General features: G+C 40.4%; 1 pseudogene; it reads left to right on the top strand.

Moving 5' to 3' along the window:
- On the top strand, nt 11633-14013 carry LOC110261943 (annotated as a pseudogene).

Genomic DNA, 20275 nt, shown 5'->3' with positions numbered 1-20275 from the left:
AAAATAAAAAAATTAAAAAAAATAAAGATGTTCAGTTATTAGAAACTCCATGTTACTGAAGATTTTTAAAAAGCAGCTCAAATAGATTTTTAGGAAGTTTAGTCTGATTACTATGTGAATGTAGGGTTGAAGAGAAAGTTATTAAGAGACTGTAGAAAAGTCAGTTTATAAAAATCACACATCAAGAGTTACAACTGTGGCTCAGTGGGTTAAGGACGCAACATAGTCTCCTTCAGGATGCAGGTTCAATCCCTGGCCTCACATAGTAGATTAAGGATCCAATTTTGCTGCAAGCTGCAGTGTAGCTGCAGATGTAGCTATGGCTGTGGAGTAGGGTTCAGCTGCAGTTCTGATTTGACCCCCAGACCAGGAACTTCATATGCCATAGGTGGAGCTGTAAAAAGAAAAAAAAAAAAAAACAAAAACACAGAAATTGATGAGACTCAACTATATTCTTGGCCATGGAATGAAAAGAAAGGTTATTAGCCTAAACAATGCAACTATTATTATTAATACCAACTAAAAACTGTAATAGGATGTGGATGAGGAGTCAGTGATTCAACAAAGTTAAATTTATTTCCAAGGCATTAATTCCATCCAAATAATAGACTCTCTAATGGAACTTTAAAAGAATACTACAAAAGGATTCCCAGAGGTTAATATTTAGATATATGGACAAGGAAGTAAAGATGGAACAACATCATATAAATGTTTATATATAAGAGTGACTTGAAACTTAGAAGAAACTGCATAATAAAAGTTTAAGGTTTAAGAGTCAACCGCAAACAGGTTATGTTTAAAGATGTGACAATAGGTGGTATATCTAAACAATAAGGGCAGATTAAAAATTGTAAGGAAACTTAGATCTAAATCTAGATGTGCACTGAACATGTGGGAACCATATAAGTTTATTCCATAAAGGAGACAGAAAAAACTTTAAGAGGAGTTCTAGAATAATGTGATGCAAAAACACAAAGGAAAATTTAAATCAAAATTGAGTCAGCTATAAAAGAAATGCTCTCATACAAAAGTAATAATAGTGCACAAATAAGGGAAAATATGCGTCAAAAATAAAATAAAGCTTTAATAACTGAAACCAAATAATTCCCTATCCCTGTGTTAAACAATAATGGGTCCAGTAATACTTCCTGATCCATGTTAAACAGTTCTTGAATGAAGCATAATTTCCTGTTCTTTGCTAAGCAATACTAAAAACAATCAAGAAGAGGAAGAACATGAATTCCTTCATTTAAGGACTATTTATAGTGTGCCTTGTAGATGCTGGGAGGGATGGAGTGTGACAAGACAGAGTCTTTCCTCTCACAGACAGACACTGGAATTGGAAATTAATTATTAAACAGGACATAGATAGATAAGCAAGATAGTGATTTTAAATGCTAGAAAAAATAAAATATGGTAATAAGATAGAATTACTTTGGGGGGTTTAGATTGGTAGCATAGGAAGACTTCTTTAGAAGATGATGCTTCAAAATAAGAACAAAGGTCCCAGGAGAATTTTTTTTTTTTTAAGTTGCCTGATTTTCAGTTTCCTAGTTCCATTAAAAAAGCCTAAGGCCAGGAATTCCTACTGTGGCTCAGTGGAGTAAGGACTCCGTGAAGATGCAGGTTCAATCTCTGGCCTCGCTCAGTGGGTTAAGGGTATGATGTTGCTGCTAGCTGCGGCATAGGTTGCAGATGTAGCTTGGATCTGATGTTACTGTGGCTGTGGCATAGGCCAGCAAATGAAGCTCCAATTTGATCCCTAGCCCAATAACTTCTATATGTTGCAAGGGCAGCCTTAAAAAGAAGAAAAAACAACAAAAAAAGTAATACCAGTGTTCTCACCTTGGTGCAGTAGATTAAGAATCTAACTCCAGGAGCTCAGGTTGCATCTGTGGTTTGCAATGGATCCCTGACCCAGGAACTTCCATGTGCCACAAGTATAGCCATAAAAAGAAAAAAAAAAAAATCCTAATACCAAGGAGAAGGAAGAGAAAGAAGAAGAGAAGCGCTAAAATGGATAATATACAAGCCGTGCCAGCTCATTTTTGTACATTTTCATTTTATTACTTTAAACAAACCTGGGAGTTAAATACAGTTAATATCACCTATTTTATAAAAGAGTTGATAGAAGTTAGCAAAATTCAGTCATTCACCAAGTTATGTAATTCATGAATGGTAGAATTCAGACACTACCCAGAGCTGCCTAATGAAAAGGCTATATTTTAGGTTAGATAATATTCATTACCACATAGATAATTACTCTTCAACCTGTGATTACGTCTCTTATACTAAGCCTTCCTCTAGCCTTCCTAGTTTTGTTTGATTCAAAAACTTGAATTTCATCAGCTATATGTTTTATTATTTAAGTAGTAGATAGAGAAAATCCATACAAATTTGGAATAAGGTGTTCTTGTAGTGGCTCAGCGGTAAGAACCTGACTAGTATTCACGAGGACACAGGTTTGATCCCTGGCCTTGCTGGCTCAGTGGGTTAAGGATAAGGCGCGGCCATTAGCTGTGGTATAGGTCACAGATGCAGCTTGGATCCCGCACTGCTGTGGCTATGGCGTAGGCCAGCAGTTGCAGCTGTGATTCTACCACTCACCTGGGGACTTCTACATGCCCTAAAAAGAAAAAAAGAAAAAAAAAGCAAAAACAAAAATCAAATTGGGAATAATTTTTAAAGGCCTCTCCTTCTTTATAAGTTTTGTTGTCAACCTTCTCTAACCAATCAAATATTTTAAAGATATTCTTCAATCAGTTACTTTGCAAAATTGTCACCAAAATGTAATTACCAGAGAATATAAAGAGCACTGACTCTATTGAAAAGATACATTAGCATTCACAATGTGTGGTGGCCGTAGCGTGATTGAAAACTTCTGTCACAGATAGTAGTAAACATATTCTGGGACACCCTTCCAGTTTGCTTTTTTCTTACACTGAAAGCTGACTATTTATGGCAACTCCTGCCTTAGGGGCTGTGCAGAGAAGTTGTGTTCATTGATTAAAAAAACTAAAGACATATCCAGACAGAACAAAACACAAATAAGGGCTTTCAAAGGCATCTAATGATGAGATTTCTTCAGGGCACACACAGTATCTTAAGCTTCTAAACTTCACATAAAAGATCTTTAAATAATCTCAACCTCATTTAATTTTTAGAAGGTACAATGACTCTTTGCAGGCTTCAGTAAAAAAAAAAAAAAAAAAAAAAAAAGAGGTTTTTTTCAAAGAATAAAAAATAAAAAGTTAGAATAAAGCAAAGATTTAATTTGGTTTTACAAATAATATATATATGGCTAATTGTAGTGCCTTTGTTTTATCTAACACTTAGGTGAAATGTCTTGTTATTAGAGAATAGGAAATAAAAATTTCTGATCTTGAAAAACTTTGCTTCGAAATGAAGACGTCCAACTTATCTATCCTAGTGCCTTATCTATCACAGGCATGAATTAAAAATTACTGCATTGGTCTTGCAGATTTTTATTACTGTTGATTTTGGCACAATATTGCAATGTGTATGAAAGTAGAAAGATTCTCTGAATGTAACTTACATCTTTTGTTCATTGCTTCTTAATAACAAAACCGAATCTGGAGAGATTAGTTAATGCGTCTCCAGTATATCTGTTAGTTGATGGCAGGTGGCAATAAAACTATCAACCTCCGATGCTAGTTGTATCTGTAAGCAATGTTGGGAGACAGTAATTAAAGGGATGATTACATAAAAGGACAAAGCAAGACTGACTTCAAGAAAACTGTTGTTTAGAAATATTAAAATATTTCTATATATCTCTAAAATATTTCTATATATTTCTAACCTGTCTAAAATAATGACATTTGTGAGAAAAGGCAAACCATGTTCCCTATAGTGGGGTCATTTTTTGGGATGGTCATACTTCTGATAATTTACATGATTTATAACACAGCAATTGGAACTGTTTGGGTTCTTGAGGAAGGAGACTTATACTAAGTGTAGTGGGCAGGCAGTTTACCAGAGCATGCAATGGAAGAGAAAGGAGGAAGCAAAAATGGGCAGAGAGAGAAGCTGAGTTGCAATACAGACTTTTTTTGTTTTATTTATTTTAATTTTTTATTTTTTGGCTGTACCTGTAGCATATGGAAGTTCCGGGACCAGGGATTGAACCTGTCATGGCAGTGACATTGCCCCCCACCCCCACCAGCCATGGCTGTTACAATACCAGATTGTGAACTTAGTGAGCCACCAGGGAACTCCAAGTTTCAAGAAAGACCCAAAGGACTGCCAGCTGATGTGTGTGTGTGTGTGGGGGGAGGTCTGTATTTTTAGGGCTGCACTTGCAGCATATGGAGGTTCCCAAGCTAGGGCGTCAAATCAGAGCTGTAGCTGCTGGCCTACACCAGAGCCACAGCAACACCAGATCCAAGCCTCATCTGTGACCTACACCATAGCTCACTGCAATGCCAGATCCTTAACCCACTGAGTAAGGCCAGGGATTGAACCCAAGTCCTCATGGATATGGGTCCATTAACTGCTGAGCCATGATGGGAACTCCCAGTCAACTGATTTTAAATAGCATTTCAAGGTAGCCCCACATTGTCACTGTGATCCTGTCAGGCAGGTTTTTATTCTGGAGCTTCCCTGAAAGGGCTGAGAGCTGAAGCTGTCTGCTGCAGTACAAAAAGCAGTTGAGGCAGTAAGTTCGTCATTGAAATAGGATCTCCTGGGCCATAGATCTTTTGTTCCACTCAGATCCACTTCTTTGTTCAGGGAGCTGCTCCTGCATAATTCTGTTAAGTCTGTCTTTTTGAGAAACTTAGAAAAGGAAGAATAGTGGGATGAGCTACAGGTCCCCACTTTGCAGCTGGTCTCTGGAATATAATTTATATTTATCACCTCCTTCCTCCACTATCCATTCTAGATTCCCCTCACCATCTACTAACACCTTGGTTAGTCTTAGCTTACCTGGGGGTGATGGTATTAAAACCATCCATGAGGTGTCTGAGCCCCTTGTCACTAGGTTCTTAAGGCTGCTTCACCTATACATTTCCCATCATGATTAGTAAGGGAGTATCAAGAGAAATGCTAACTTGGGTGTTCGCATATACTTCCCTGCCTTCCATCATGTAACAGCAGTGTGTACCTCCTGCTGTTATCAGGCCAATTACTCCTTCCACAATAACTCTTCCCCATGCTTGCCGGTGCCTATATGTAAAGCAGCTACAGTGAACAAATGGTAACCAGAGTGTAAGTTCAGTGGGACTCACTAGTTTTTTTTTTCTTTTCAACTGTGGTCGAGGCGTGTGGAAGTTCCAGGGCCAGGGATTGAACCTACATCTCCGCAATGACAACACTAGATCCTTAACCAGATGTGCCACCAGGGGAACTCCAGTGGGATTCTTTGTTCTTAGGCACAGGCATTCCTCCTTTGAGAATTTTATTGTTCTTTATGGAATCCCTTTTGATTCAAAATATATTCAAATCTTCATCCTGCCTCTTTGTGCACAAAGAAGGTGGTCGAATGCCCCATTAAACCTTTGTCCTTTTAGGGGGATATTCTTTCATCACTGTCTTCCAAGGTCATGCCTAAGTAATGATGTAATGTGGCTGCTTTCCTTTTTTAGCTTGATCAGACAACACTGAGCTAATCTGTGTATAAACACTGGGTTTTTGGTCCTCAGTTAGTTTATCATAACCAGTTTTCCACAGAGTCATGAGTGGGGGCTAAGGGAGAAGAGCTCGTGCAGTATGGTGGATGATAATGGGTTTGGGGTAATGCATTCAGGTACTTTGCTTTTGCTTTCTGGTCTTGCTTTGTGCTACCCCAGCTGTGCTGATGACCACCTACAATGCACTATCACTATCGCTTTCCCTGCCCAAACTTCATGACTTAATGAACAGAAAGAATTGTACTCATGATTCCCCAAAGCATCGTCTCTTGAAGCCCTATGTCTGCATGATTCATTTATATGCACTTTCAGAATGTGCCAGGGGTTGTTTTTTAAAAGAAGGTATGAACTTACTCCAGATCTCTGATGTCCTGCATTGTTGTTTTGCCATAAATGCCACATGTCTTTTTCCACTGATAATACATCTTCTCTCATAGATTTTGGCAGATCACAAGTCTCAAGTGCAAGGTTACACCACAGCCTGGACCTTCTCAGAGCCCTTTCTTGCTCTATGTCCCACTCAAAACTGACAGTCTTAATGTCACTGAAAACATGGCCCTGAGCAATATTCTTAGAGGTGAAATACATTACCTTTATAATGTAAAAAGTCCCACACTGCATTATACTCCCTTTTTTGTAATTACAGGCAAAGATGTAATGATTTGTCTTGTATTTTATTTTATATTCTTATTTTTATTTTTTTTTTGTCTTGTCTTTTTAGGGCCACACCTGTGGCATATGGAGGTTCCCAAGCTAGGGGTCCAATCAGAGCTGAAGCCACTGGCCTATGCCACAGCCACAGCCATGGCAAGATCTGAGCTGTGTCTGCACCCTACACCATAGCTCACGGCAACACCCTATCTATAACTCACTGAGGGAGGCCAGGGATAGAACTCGCAACCTCATGGTTCCTAGTCAGATTCATTTCCACTGCACCATGACAGGAACTCCTGTCTTGTATTTTAGATGTCATGTGCCAAGATGCCCCTAACCACAGAACCCCTAAAGAGGTAAATGAAGCGGTAACATGATACAGTGATTTTCATAGGGTTCATCCTCCACCCCCTAGAGTTGGATGTATCAACCAAGACCTCTAACGTGCTAGGCATTTCTTGCTCAAGTAATCCAGATGGCATGGCATTGATATAATGTTCCAGTTTAATGTTCTTCAGTCTATCTCGATGTTCTCAATACTTTTGGACAATATTATCACACATGGTTCACACAGCCCTTTGTTCTAAGCTGGAAATACATAGTGTTGTCTGTTTTATGTGAATGTGAATTACATCTTAGGTTTTTATTTTGTTTTTAATAAAGGGATAGAAAAGAATGTATTCACAAAATCAGTCTCCACATACCATGCCCTGGGAATCATGTAAATCTGCTCCAGCAAAGATATTCCATCTGGCATAGTAAAATTGGTGCTACTAAATTGAGTTTGTGCAAGGAGAGTGTCATCCAAAATTTGTGGCTCAACTGCATGAACCATCCTAGTGAATTATGTGGAGACAGCACAGGGATCCCCAGCCTTGCATCTAATGTACCCATGGTGATGTAGCTCACACTATGTGGTATACTTGGAATTTGCTGAGAGAATAGGTCTTAAATTAAGTCTTCTCACCAACACACACACACACACACACACACACACACACACACTGGTAACTGCAGAGGTGATGGATAAGTTATTTGGCTTAATTATGGTGATCTTTTCATAATGTATACATAGATTTAAACATGAAGTTGTACACCTTAAATATGAAGAATTTTTGTATACTATAGATATCTCCATAAAGTCGTTTAAAAAATAGAGTTCTCAAAAGTTGGCAAGTGGTATTATTATTATCGTAGTTACTTTTTAAAAGTTTCTGGCTCTCTTTGGTTTCTGTAATGACACATCACCTGCTTCTGGATTCATATTTTGGCCGCATATTAATATTTTCCCCATCTTTGCATTACCTTTCCCTCTAAATGAGGGTATGATGAGAGCAACAAAGCATTGCATTTTGATCTTTCTCTCTCAGAGAATTCAGCTCATTTCACAGCCTGGATTCTCCCCTTCTGGAAGAGAAATCTTAAATCAGCTTTGGAGAATCTTTAGTTAACCACCAAATATCTAATCCTAAAAATTCCTTTATCATCTGAAAGCCACTGTTCTGAAATCAAATTCTCTTTTTATTATTATTATTATTATTATTATTAGGGTGGCACCTGCAGCCTATGGAAGTTCCCAAGCTAGGGGTCAAATCAGAGCTGTAGCTGCTGGCCTATACCACATCCTCAGCAACACAGAATCCAAGCTGTGTCTGAGACCTATACCACAGCTCCAGCAACACTGGATCCTTAACTCACTGAGCGATGCCAGGGATTGAACCTGCATTCTCATGGATACTAATCAGGTTCTTAACCCATCGAGCCACAATGGGAACTCCAAATTCTCTGTCTTCTATTATAGACCCTCCTACTTTCCTGGGTAGACCAACTACTCCTGTCTACCCCGGAAAATGTCCCAGGACTCCTGTGCTCCATTTCTGAAACTTGAAGCTGTCACTGAAGCTGTTTATCTTCCCATTTCTAGATAACTTTTGGGTATATATTGTCATTTTTAATTCTTCTCACCTCAAATTCATTTATATTTTCCTTCTAGTCTCAAACTTGCCCTCATAGTTTATTCCTTCATTAACTGTCTTTTGTGAACTTTTGCAAAATTTTCTAAATGATCAATTTCCTGCCCATCTCTTCTTGTTCCAATAGATTGTTCTATTGTTCTCAGGCAAATTTTCTTAAAACCCAGTTTAATACACACTAAACCACCACATAAGACCTTAAAAAATTCCCGTGTATAAGAAAATAAATTTCATATTCCCATGTGGCATTTGATACCCTTTCATCATCCATAATATAATCACTTCAAATTTATCCTCCGCTTTTCCCTTAAACAAAATCTCTATTCGTTATTACCTAATACAAATCCCAACATGTCATATCTTTCCATCACAATACTTCTTTCATGAAGCCTTCATTGATTTAAGTGAGCCTTTTAAAATGGCTTTTTCTTTGAGTTACTATACCACCTATAAGTTTACACAAAAGGCATTATGTACATGTTATTATACCTCCATTTCCTCATCTGACAAACAAATGAAGGGTAATAACATTCATTTTACAAATGGAGCAATGTGTATAAATTCTCACATGCAGTGCCTTTCACATATTAAATGTTGAAAAAAAATTAGTTTCCCTATCTTTTCTCCTATGTGATACACCTTTCCTAATGGCAGCAAAAAACATGATATACAAATGACCAGAAACTTAAGGATACAGAATTAAAAAAAAAAAGGTAAAATGGAAAATAATAGAGAAGAAATATATTATTGAAATTTTTTGCCGGCTAAAGTTTTTCATGATCTTTATATTTTGTATGTACATTTTCCATACTATAAGACCAATGGATATTTGTTGCTTATGGATGAATATGGCTCTTTTATATTTAAATGTAGTAGGCATTTGCAACATGGTGATAAATTAATATGAAGTATTCCAATCATTGAATAAAATATGTTTTAGAAAGACAAATTATTTCAATAAGTCAGATGCAGTGTATGGATCAATATGAATGCTAAGAATGAGATCATCTATAATGTATTTCAGCTTCTTTTTAAGGAATCTCAGGTGATAATGTGTGGGAGGTAGCATCATCAGAAATTTAATAGTAGTCATTTATGTTAAAAGAAAGGATTTATGATAGGTATATTTTTATTCATGAAATAAGATAAATTGGAATTATCCATCATTACTGTCTAAAAGAGTTTGGTTTATTATAATTTATTTTATAGAGTATTCTGTAGGAAATAGAGTTGGCCAGCATACATTTTATTATTAGATTCACATCATTTTTATTCCATAAGTATCAGCTGCCAAAAATAAGATATTATGAAAAAGAGACTTGGGATCTATTAAGAAAAAAAGCTTTCAGTATTTCCTACTTTTTGTGGTTAAAATCAAGTTTAAAATGTCAATTCAGAAAACAAAGTTCTTAGTTTTTTTTTAACTGTCAAGGTCAAATCACATAAAATATAAAATTGGAACTATGGTTACAAATATGCTAATAATAAAAATGATACTAAGTAACTTATCCATGAAACAGACTCAAAGATTTCAAAACCAATTTATGGTTACCAAAAGGGAAATGTGGGGGTGGGGGAGGGATAAATTAGGTGTTTGGGATTAACTGATACACAGTGCTATATATAAAATAGATAAGTAACAGGGTCCTACTGAATAGCACAGGGAAATCTACTCAGTTCATTGTAATAACCTATATCAGAAAATAATCTGAAAAGGAATGGATATATGTTTATGTATAACTGATGCACTTTGATGTACACCTGAAACTAACACAACATTGTTAGTCAACTATACTCCAATAAAATTAAAAGGAAAAAAAATGTGTAGATGCAAGCACAACAATCTTTTCTAGTGGCAATAATTTGCCCAGTATTTTGAATTCATAGTACCAAACATCAATATCATAGAGTGCTAGTTATCCCCTCACTAATTAAAGTCGTTATTTTTGAACACTACCTTGTGCCTGAAATAGTGCTAGGAAATGTGGCCGAAAATTTTAAAATAAAATAAGAACCTTTGATTATATGACTGTATTCAAAGATATTTTACTCTAGAGGGCTAAAAAAATAAAAACAAACACGTGAACTACACACAGATACAAATACACAGACACACATACACTGTATACATACTATAGTAAAGATAAATACATTATACATGCACTGAGAACTCTTCTGGTTCTAACAGATGAAACCCTACAAAGAGAGAATTAGAGACGGTAATTCTGAGCAGAAGGAACATGATGATCAAAGATACAAAAATGTGGAAGAACAAAAGAGATTCTAGGAGATACAAGATATCCCAAATAGCTGCAGAATTTGTTCTGAGAAATAAAGAAGGAAAGAAGCGATGTCAAGAAGATATTGAATAGTCAAAGGTTGGAATAGATTTTGATGCCCTCATTGCCGGGATGTTTCTTGCAAATTTTATTAAGTAGAGATAATATTATAAAACTTCTAAGATTGTTCTAAGAATGAAATTGAGATAACATATTTAATCTTAAGTTTGGGTAGGTGCCATTAATGTAATGTTAATGTTACATTAACAGTAAATGTTAGCATAATTTACACAGTCATAGACCAAAGATACCTTCTAGTCAAAAGCAATGCCATTTCGTTTTAGGAAAGTGAGGACAGATTGCTAGTGACGAAAGCTGGGCCTGGAGGTTGGTCAGGGAGACAAGTTTAAAAATCACTTATAAATGTCTCCGGCTGCTACAGCGGCTGATAGCAAGAGTCAGGGAGGGTCAGGCCTGAGCTGGGGCTGCAGAGGGCCGGGTGGGGAGGCACTGCTCGGCTTTGTGTACCTGGTGCTGTTGGCAGCTGCACTGGCCTGGCCAGCCGTGGGGGTGACCACCGCCTGGTGGGAACGGAGCCTCGAGCCTTGAGGTTCAAGGGCCTTCCCCTCGCTCGTTAGGAACGCAGCCAACAACACTGCTCACCTCTCCTCTGGTCAAGTCGGCAGTAAACGGAAATCTCCTAGAGCCATGGAGCCTACTGGAGGGGCCCAACCCCCTGAACTGCTCCTCATGGGCAGTTACCTGGGCAAGCCTGGCCCCCTGCAGCCTCCCTCCACCCTGGAGGCCAGGGACTTGCAGAAGAGGCCCGGCCACTGCCCAGCCAGCTCAATCAGCCCATCCTCATCGCGTTTATACCCACCCGCCCTCCCCACTCCTCTTCTGTGACCCTCTAGGAGGCCTTTTCACAAGGGTTGTGGGGCTTTATCATCGGTTTGTAATAATGCCTCAAAGAAGATATCCAATCCAGCAGGCCCAATATTTCTTGCTGGGGGTACTTGCCAAGGTGTGCTGGAATGGCTGTCACAAGAAGACTGTGCTATCTGCTCATAATTCCAAAATGGTGTGCAGCACAATGACAGTGAGGTTTGCTCCTCCGGATAGCAAATTGACTCGTTCCCAGCTACCAGAGCAGATTATCAGCTCAGCACTGTCCTCACCATCAACGGTGCCCCAGACCCATGTGTGAAGGAGACTGTACGGAGCACCCTCAAAGAGAGGAAGAAAAGGAGAGTAGAGGAGGAAGACCAAATATTTGCTGATGGCCAGGAAAATAAAAGAAGGTGCCATGCTAGCAGTAGGAGTGGAGATTCAGCATTTGAGGTGCTAGTGGCCAGTGGAGTCTCTGCCTCTTTTCTGCCTAAGCCTGGGTCTCGGAAGAGAGGTCTCAATTCCCAGAGCTCAGATGACCATTTAGATAAGAAATGATGCACCTCTTCTCTGAGCTCCTTGATAAGCACATACACAGGCCGCATCCCCAGCTCCAGCCACCATAGTTCTTCAACTCCATTGGTAACAGACAAGGAGTCCCAGGGAGAAAAAGTTGCAGATACAACCACATGGAAGAAACAGAACTCATGGAATTCCCCGTCAACATCTGGCAGCTTAGGGCAGCGAAAATGGAACTTTCAGCTGCTGCCATTCCGGCAAGGGGACCAGCTCTGACCTTGCCTCCATCTCCCCAGCTTGGTTATTCAATCACTGCTGAAGACTTAGAAAAGAAAGCTTCGTTACCACGGTTTAACAAGATCTTGGAGGATAAGACTGATACTGCCTTGACCTCTGTCACTAAGAACCCACCTACCAGCCAGCTTTCCTTCACTTTTAACCTGTCTGCTGCTGGGACTGCTGCCTCCACAACCTCCCTCCCAGCCCCAAGCGCTAACCCACTGTTGCAGAGCTTGAAGAAGATGCAGAATTCCCCAGGCCTACCATCCCTCCCCGCATCTGCTAGCCTGGCAACCACTGTGGCCCATTCATCTCCAAAGACACCCAGCCCTCTGGCCCCTCTTGGCTGTTCACAGTCAGGGCCTCTTCTGGGCACTTCCTCAGATTCCAAATCTACATCCACTTTCTTGGGACTGATCCCTGCTTCTTCCACAGGACCAGTCACTGACACCACCAAGTCACCACCAGCCCCTCAGGCTGAGACATCTGCCAAATCCCAAGCCCCGACCACCCCATCTCCCACCAAGCAGAACATTCTTTTTGGAATGCTGAGCACCTCACCTGCTAACTCTCCTGCCTCTGCAGCTCCTGCTGTGTCTTCAGCATCTCCCATGTTCGATCCTATTTTTCTGCTCCCTCCCCAAAGCAAGAATGAGGGTTCCTTGCCTTCTAGCCCTTCCAAGGTCACAGCCAGAGCATTATCCAGCTCAGCCCTCCCCATGACTACCAGCAGCTTATCCCTCACTTTCAAACCTGTCTTCACCATGGAGCCACCTGCACCCGTGCCCATATTAACCCCCTTCTTCTTCAAGCAAAGAGGTTCTCCAGCCACTACTATGAGCACCCCTCTCTTCAGCAGCCAGGCCAGTGCACCTCTGCAGTAGCTTCTGTGACCACAACCAGCACCTCCAAAGACTCTGCTCTGAAGCCTACATTCAGCTTCTGTGTGAGCAGCGTAACCAGCACCCTGAGCAGCATGACTAGTACCACTGCTTCCATCTCCCAGCCCTTCCTCTTTGGGACTCCCCCGCCTCTGGTGCCAGCTTCACTGCAGCTGCGGCTCCATATTCCAGTTTGGCAAGCCTCCCGCCATGCCTTCTTCAACAGCAGTCACCACTTGTGGCCAGTCCCTTCCCAGTGCCTCTCAGATAGCCCCCAGCATCAGCAGCCCTGCTGCTGTTTTTGCAGCACCTTTATAGGTTTTTGCAGCACCTTTACAACCTCTGCCCCGGCCACCACCAGCCAGCCCACACTGATTTTCAGTGGCACCACCACCTCAGCATTCAACATTCCCTTTGGCTCAAGTGCCAAGCCCTCCCTCCCCTCATATCCAGGAGCCAACCCCCAGCCCGCCGATGGGTAGCAGCAGGGGACTGCCAAGCCAGCCCTTGTCCCCAGCTTTGGCAGATCCTTCACTTTTGGAGACTCTGCAGCCCCCGCCCCAACTGCAACTCCAGCGCCAGCCCAGCCAGCCTTTTTCTCCTTTGGTGCAGCCACCACCTCTGGCTTTGGAGCTACAACCCAGACCACCAGCAGTGGGACCAGTAGCTCTGTGTTTGTCAGCACGACACCATCTCCCTTCACATTTGGGGTTCGGCAGCCCCAACCGGCAGCAGAGGTTTTGAGATCAGCGTGGCTACCCCAGGAACCAGCTCTGCCTCGGGAGCCTCTGCCACACTTGCAAGAAGTAGCCCCTGGCCCTTCTCCCCACCCCCACCTACATCTGGACCTCGGCACCTGCCAGAAAGAGCCTCTCATCTTCTAGTTCCATAAAATGGAGCTACCCCAGTCTGGCTTCAGCCACCTGAGCGGGAGTGGCAGCTGCAGGGGTTCTTCCTTCTCTTCCAGGAAACGGACGCTTCATGTCTCTCGGGGGAGGGGGAGGCAGGAAGGACATGGCAGGGCAGAAGCCTGTGACCTTACTTGAACAGTTCCACTGGTAAGGCTGGAGAGAACTAAAGAAACACCCGTACATATCGCCTCTTCCTTCCCTGACACTCCCGTGGTGTATAAGCTGTCAGGCACCTCATTTCCCTGAGAGCCACCTCTGCCAGGGGACCCGAGGTAGAACCCTCACCACTTGCATCTCTGATATGCATTTGATGGGATTGGGGGAAATGGCTTATCCCTATAGTCTTACCTTGCTTGGCTTGGCTATAAAAAGTGCTTATCCCCCTCTTGTCCCATTAAGGGACACAGTTCCTCCATTCTTGCGTCCCTCACCGACTCCTTGCAAGATCAATTCCTTTTAAAATGATTCTGAATCTAGCTTTGCCTTGGAGACCCCAGTGAGTGTTTCTCCTGCCAAGTCTGAGCCTCTGTTTCATCTCCAACCCTCTCTGCCAGTTTGGTCCCCCAAAGCTTAGTGGCTCAAGACTGTTAGCCTGGCAGATCCAGGGGTGACACCTCACGCTGGGAGAGGGAAGATCTTGGGACAGGCAGGATGCCTGCTGCTGCTTTCAGCTACCTCCTCACTCACCTTCCCTGTTGGCCTCCCTGGGCTTGTCTGCCTCTCTGGGATCATATGTTTAAAGCCTTGTCCTGTGTTACTTTGTCTGATGCTCATGTCTATTGCTCTTTGAATCGAGTTTGAAGGGAGAGTTGAATTGTATGAGTGGCGGTGTGTTGGTAGTGCTGGAATTAACTGTTTCTCAAGTTTCTAGGGCCTCACTATTTGAATGTGGAAAGTAGCTCTGCTTTACGGCTACAAGTGCCGAGTCCTGAATTTTGAAATGGTGTTTTGACTTTAAGAGATGGCCACCTAGGAGGATGGGGCCGAGGAGAAGCAAAGGCCTCTTCCCTCTGTTTCTTTCTCCACCTGCCTAACCTCACCGTAGGCTAGATCACCCATAGAATAAGTTAGAAAACCTAAATAATAAACCACATTTTAAAAGTGTATCTTATTCCCCCTGCCCCTTCCTTTCTTCTTCCTTTGTACCCTAGGCCCAAGAGTCTTGCTGCCATGCCCATCCTCTTTGGGAGAAGTATGAATGTGTGTGTCTAAAATAAAAGAAAAAATATTTAAATCTATTTTAACAAAATAAAAATGTATTTTTGTATTTAAGCTAAATTGCCTTTTAAATTCCTTCCAGCTTGGTTCATTGAGGTGGTTAAGTATAAATGCTATTGACTAGAAATTAGCTGTATAGTTAAGTTACGCCTGTGTGAAGAAGAGGCTCAAATGCCGTCCCAGGCAGCCTTTCCAAGGGACTGGATCTCCTTTTGGAAACATAAAATGTAATTCTTATTTTATAAATGTGATGTAGACATAACTAGTCCCCCTCCCCTTTGTGACTGAGGGTGAATGTCTGCTGGCAGGGGACCGCGCCCCCCACCCCCAAGGAGAGCTCTTTATTATGTACGCTGTTGTGTGGGGAGCTAAGGAGGGACCTGAACCTCAAATGCTTTCCAGGACGGGAGGGTGGGGCACGGGTCTAGAAATCAGGCTTCTGCCTACACCTTAGGTAAGTAGACCCTCTTAGGTTATTACTCTGAGCTAGTTTACCTCAGTTCCACAGGCAGGACCTTTGGTGCAGGAACTCCCGAAGCAGGTGACCTGGTACAGCCTGAGTGAGTGCGTGAGAGCAGGTGAGGACAGGTACATGCCCAGCGATGGGAGGCTGGGACTTTCCATTACAGATAAAGACTGAGTAGTATTCCACTGTGTGTATATACCACATCTTCCCAATCCAATCATCTGTCAGTGGACATTTGTGTTGTTTCCATGTCTTGGCTATTGTGAATAGTGCTGCAAAGAACATGCGGGTGCATGTGTCTTTTTTAAGGAAAGTTTTGTCCGGATATATGCCCAAGAGTGGGATTGCTGGGTCATTTGGTAGTTCTATGTATGTTTTTCTAAGGTTCCTCCATACTGTTCTCCATAGTGGTTATACCAGCTTCCATTCCCATCAACAGTGCAGGAGGGTTCCCTTGGGATCCTGCTGTGTAGCACTGGGAACTCTGTCTAGTCACTTATGATGCAACATGTAATGTGAGAAAAAAGAATGTATACATGTATATGTAACTGGGTCACCATGCTGTACAGTAGGAAAAATAATAATAAAAGTTTAAAAAATAAAACAAAAGAAGTGTAAAAGGCCCACAAAAAAAAAGACTGAATTCATGTGAGTCTAGTTGGAATTTTTAGTATGAATGTGAGGTTTATCTCCTTGCTTATGTCATAAGAATAAAAAACTGTGATCTATTGTAAAAATAAATAAATAAAAATCACTTATAAATCTTGGTGAGAAACAATATCAAATAAATACGACACTACCGCAGTGTAGATAAAGAGGTTATATATTCAAGAAGGGTAGAAAGAATTGATGGAACATAAAGAAAAAAGCTACCCTTGAGGCTGAGTCAATGACAGTGTTCTACAAACCTCAATATTTTTTATAGCAAAAGCAATGATAATTTATCAATACCATAAAAAATATTCATTAAAACACCTAAATACATTATTATAATAAGTATGCTGCTACTTATATTATTCTTGGTAAAAGGGAGAATGTTATTTAACACCTGCAAAGACCCTGTGAAAGAGGATCTATTATTCACTCTATTCTAAGAATATAAAAACTAGTGTTTAACAAGCTAGTAAATGGTGAAATTAGAATTTACCCCCAACTTTTTATATTTTCAGAGCTTGAATTCCTTTTTCTTTTTTTCTTTCTTTTTTGCTTAATGGCCACTCCTGTGGCATATGGAAATTCCCAGGCTAGGGTGTCGAATGAGAGCTGGAGCTCTGGCTTACGTCACAAACAAGACAATACTGGATCCGAGCTACATGTGTGATCTACAAAGCAGGTTTCCACAACCCCAGATGCTTAACCCACTAAGCAAGTTCAGAGATTGAACTTGCATCCTCCTGGACACTGTGTGAGTTGTTAACCCTCTGAGCTACAAGGGAACTCCCAGAGCTTTAATTCTTTTTTTTTTTTTTTTTTTTTTTATTATTTTCCCACTGTACAGCAAGGGGGTCAGGTTATCCTTACATGTATACATTACAATTACATTTTTCCCCCACCCTTTGTTCTGTTGCAACATGAGTATCTAGACATAGTTCTCCAGAGCTTTAATTCTTAACTCCTATATTACTGCCTCTGCACTAAAGCTCACTCGAAATTTTTCTGATGAGTTTAAAATTCAAAGCCTAAAAAATTTAAATCCTAATTAATTTCCGTTTGTTACTCACTTATCAATAAAACTCTACTCATAAAATCAGATTGTATATCTATAGTCTACTTTTTTTGGACACAAATATATTTTGAGAGTACAGAAATTTGTCAAAACTGTCATCAAGTCAAAAGGACTTTTACGTCTGTTTTTGGTCCATATATTGATAATTCCTTTTCTGTGGCTTAATGTTTTTTCCTTCTGGACTTCTTGGTCTTATTTATATTTTCAATCTCATTGTTCCAGATTGCATCATTTTTCTACTTTTAAAATTAAATACTTCAAATCACTGCTATCTTTCAATAGGGGACTCTCCCTCTAAAAGGCAACACCCTGAAACTTTTCCTGGCATTTTGGAGACCTGACCACTTTAGAATCATTTACATGTAGAGTCAGTATTGTTTCACTTGGCTGGAAATTCTGGTGTCAGACATTATGTACAAGAGGGCAAAAATTCTCTTCCTTTACAGTTTGCATTTTGGTAGATTAAATAAAGAGTAAAGTGCCAATAAATGCTGTGACACATCTATTTTTATAATCATGTCAAATTAGAGAAATATAGGCCAGTAAAGTGTGATTTATAGAACTATATTCTTAGGAATATTTTACCTCGAGTTTTCCTTGATTTCAGTTTGTTCATAGAGTACACGGTTTGCATCACTTATATAGATTCAGATATATACTGATAGTATATTAATAGAATGGACTGTTAACACACACTGAAAATATAATAGAAGAATTAAGTAGGGACGGTTACATAAGACAAGCTCACCCAATCTAGAGGAGGGCAGATGGTTATATTTCAGCTCAACAGAATCCATTAAGTAATTTCTAAAGGTCTGCCTTTCTCATATGCCTGCTCTGAGTGTCTTTGCCTCTCATCATACAGATTCTTGCATAGCAGCCCCCGCCCCATACAAATACCACTCTGTCCCCAAATCTTCAGATTCTCAAGATAGGTAGACAGAAAAGAGCTTTGAAAATACAACTCATAGCAGAGAAAAAAAAATCTTATTAAAATAATGTGCAAAAGTAGTGATAATTGGCATACATTTATCATCATCTAATCCTCTACTATGAGACTCCTTTATGATGATTTGCTCTTTCTTCCTCCTTAGGATCTGGAATCAGTGACTCCCAGCTAATGTGAAGGAATTGACAGCCTGACCTCTTTTCTTGGAAACTGAGACCAAGATAAGATGGAAACTAGAGTTGAGTGGGGAATAGGAGAAGGCAAATCAAGGGTAGAATAGACTGGTGGATGTCAAGGGTGGGAGAAGAAATGGATCAGATAAATAGAGTAGGTATCAGGTGATACAAAGAACAACAAACAGGTCTAATATCCACTGTGGATGAAAGCAAAATCAATCTCCCTGTTCTCCCTCTCTCTCCCCTTTCTTTCTCTCTCTTCTTTTCCTGAAAGGAAATATAATGTCTTAGATCATGCAAATTTAAAACAAAGCTATCTGTGCTTCAAGTCTCACTACTTCTTAGCGCCGTAAGTACATAACCCTCTTTGCTTCAGCTTTCTCATCCATAAAATGGGTAGAATGAGAGCTTCCACTGTGGCACCAGGATTCATGTTGGATCCCAGGCCCAGCACAGTGGGCTAAGGATCCAGTGGCGTTGCCATAGCTGCAGTAGCTGCAGGTGTGGTGTTGCCATAGCTGCAGTAGCTGCAGTTGTGGCTGGGATCTCTACATGCCACAGGGCCTCCAAAAAGGGGGGAAAAAAGGTAGAATGATAATACTACACTCATAGAGTTATTGCTGTGATTAAATGAGTTAATATTAGTAAAATATTTAGAACAATGCCTGGCAATTATAAACATTATACAAATTTTGATTACAATTATTATTTCACACAGTATTTTCATTTGCTTGTCCAGGTTTTAATTGTTACCTTCTCCTACATATTTGGACTTTTTGAGTATTTGTGACAAGTCCTCTCAAATCTGCCTGGACAGTCATCTCAGGTAACAAGTAATGTGCCTAGGCCCTGATAACTTTCAGGCAGTTAACCACCAGAATGTGGATTCCAATGATTATAAATTATGTGAAAATTCCCCCTATGTTATAATTTTTAAGGCCCCAGAATCTGGCAGTCTTCTCTCTTAACAACCACTTGCCTTTTTATCTGAAACTTCAATCACTAGGTGCGTGACTGTGCTAATATTTTAATACAGAGAATGACCATTTAAATTTATGTCCAGGCTGGGTCACTTCTGAGAGTAAAATGGCATATTATGAAAAATTACACTGGCAAAATTGGGACTATTAACTATACTAGAAAAATCAATACATACGATATGCTCATTCTAGAATTAAATCTCTCTCCAGAGGTCCCTGTTAAAATACAAATATGGTACCTGTTAGGGCAACTTAATTTGCTCCCTTATTCACATAACTTATTGGATTGACCCAGTGAACAGAACCCAGAAGAAGCTGAATAGAGAATGAGTAAGCCTTGGTCTGGTGTAGAGAGTCTTGGTAAAAATAAAGAGCAATGATTTTATGAAGAGGTCAGTTCAGTAAAGGTGTTTATGTAGACATCCTGGAATAAAGGCTTCAGAGTTCAAAAAAAAGAGGGAAGAGGGAAGAAAATAATCTTAAGAGACCTGAAGTCTACCTCTACCACTTCATAAATTAATCTACAACAGATCCTGGATTTAGCTGGCAACTCTCTGTCCAGATCGGACTCTGAAGCCAGGCCTCACCTTAAGTACACTTCCAGATTCATGCCTCTTAGACTCAGTGCTTGAATGAGTTCTTTTCTAAGTGGGTTAACTAATTTGTATTTTATGCAACACATTTTAGGTCAGGTCTGAGGAACTCGAATTGCTTTCCTCATTTAAAGT

Source organism: Sus scrofa, chromosome 8, assembly GCF_000003025.6.
Source record: "Sus scrofa isolate TJ Tabasco breed Duroc chromosome 8, Sscrofa11.1, whole genome shotgun sequence".
Lineage (NCBI taxonomy): Eukaryota > Metazoa > Chordata > Mammalia > Artiodactyla > Suidae > Sus > Sus scrofa.
This window is presented reverse-complemented; position numbering and strand designations above follow the sequence as displayed.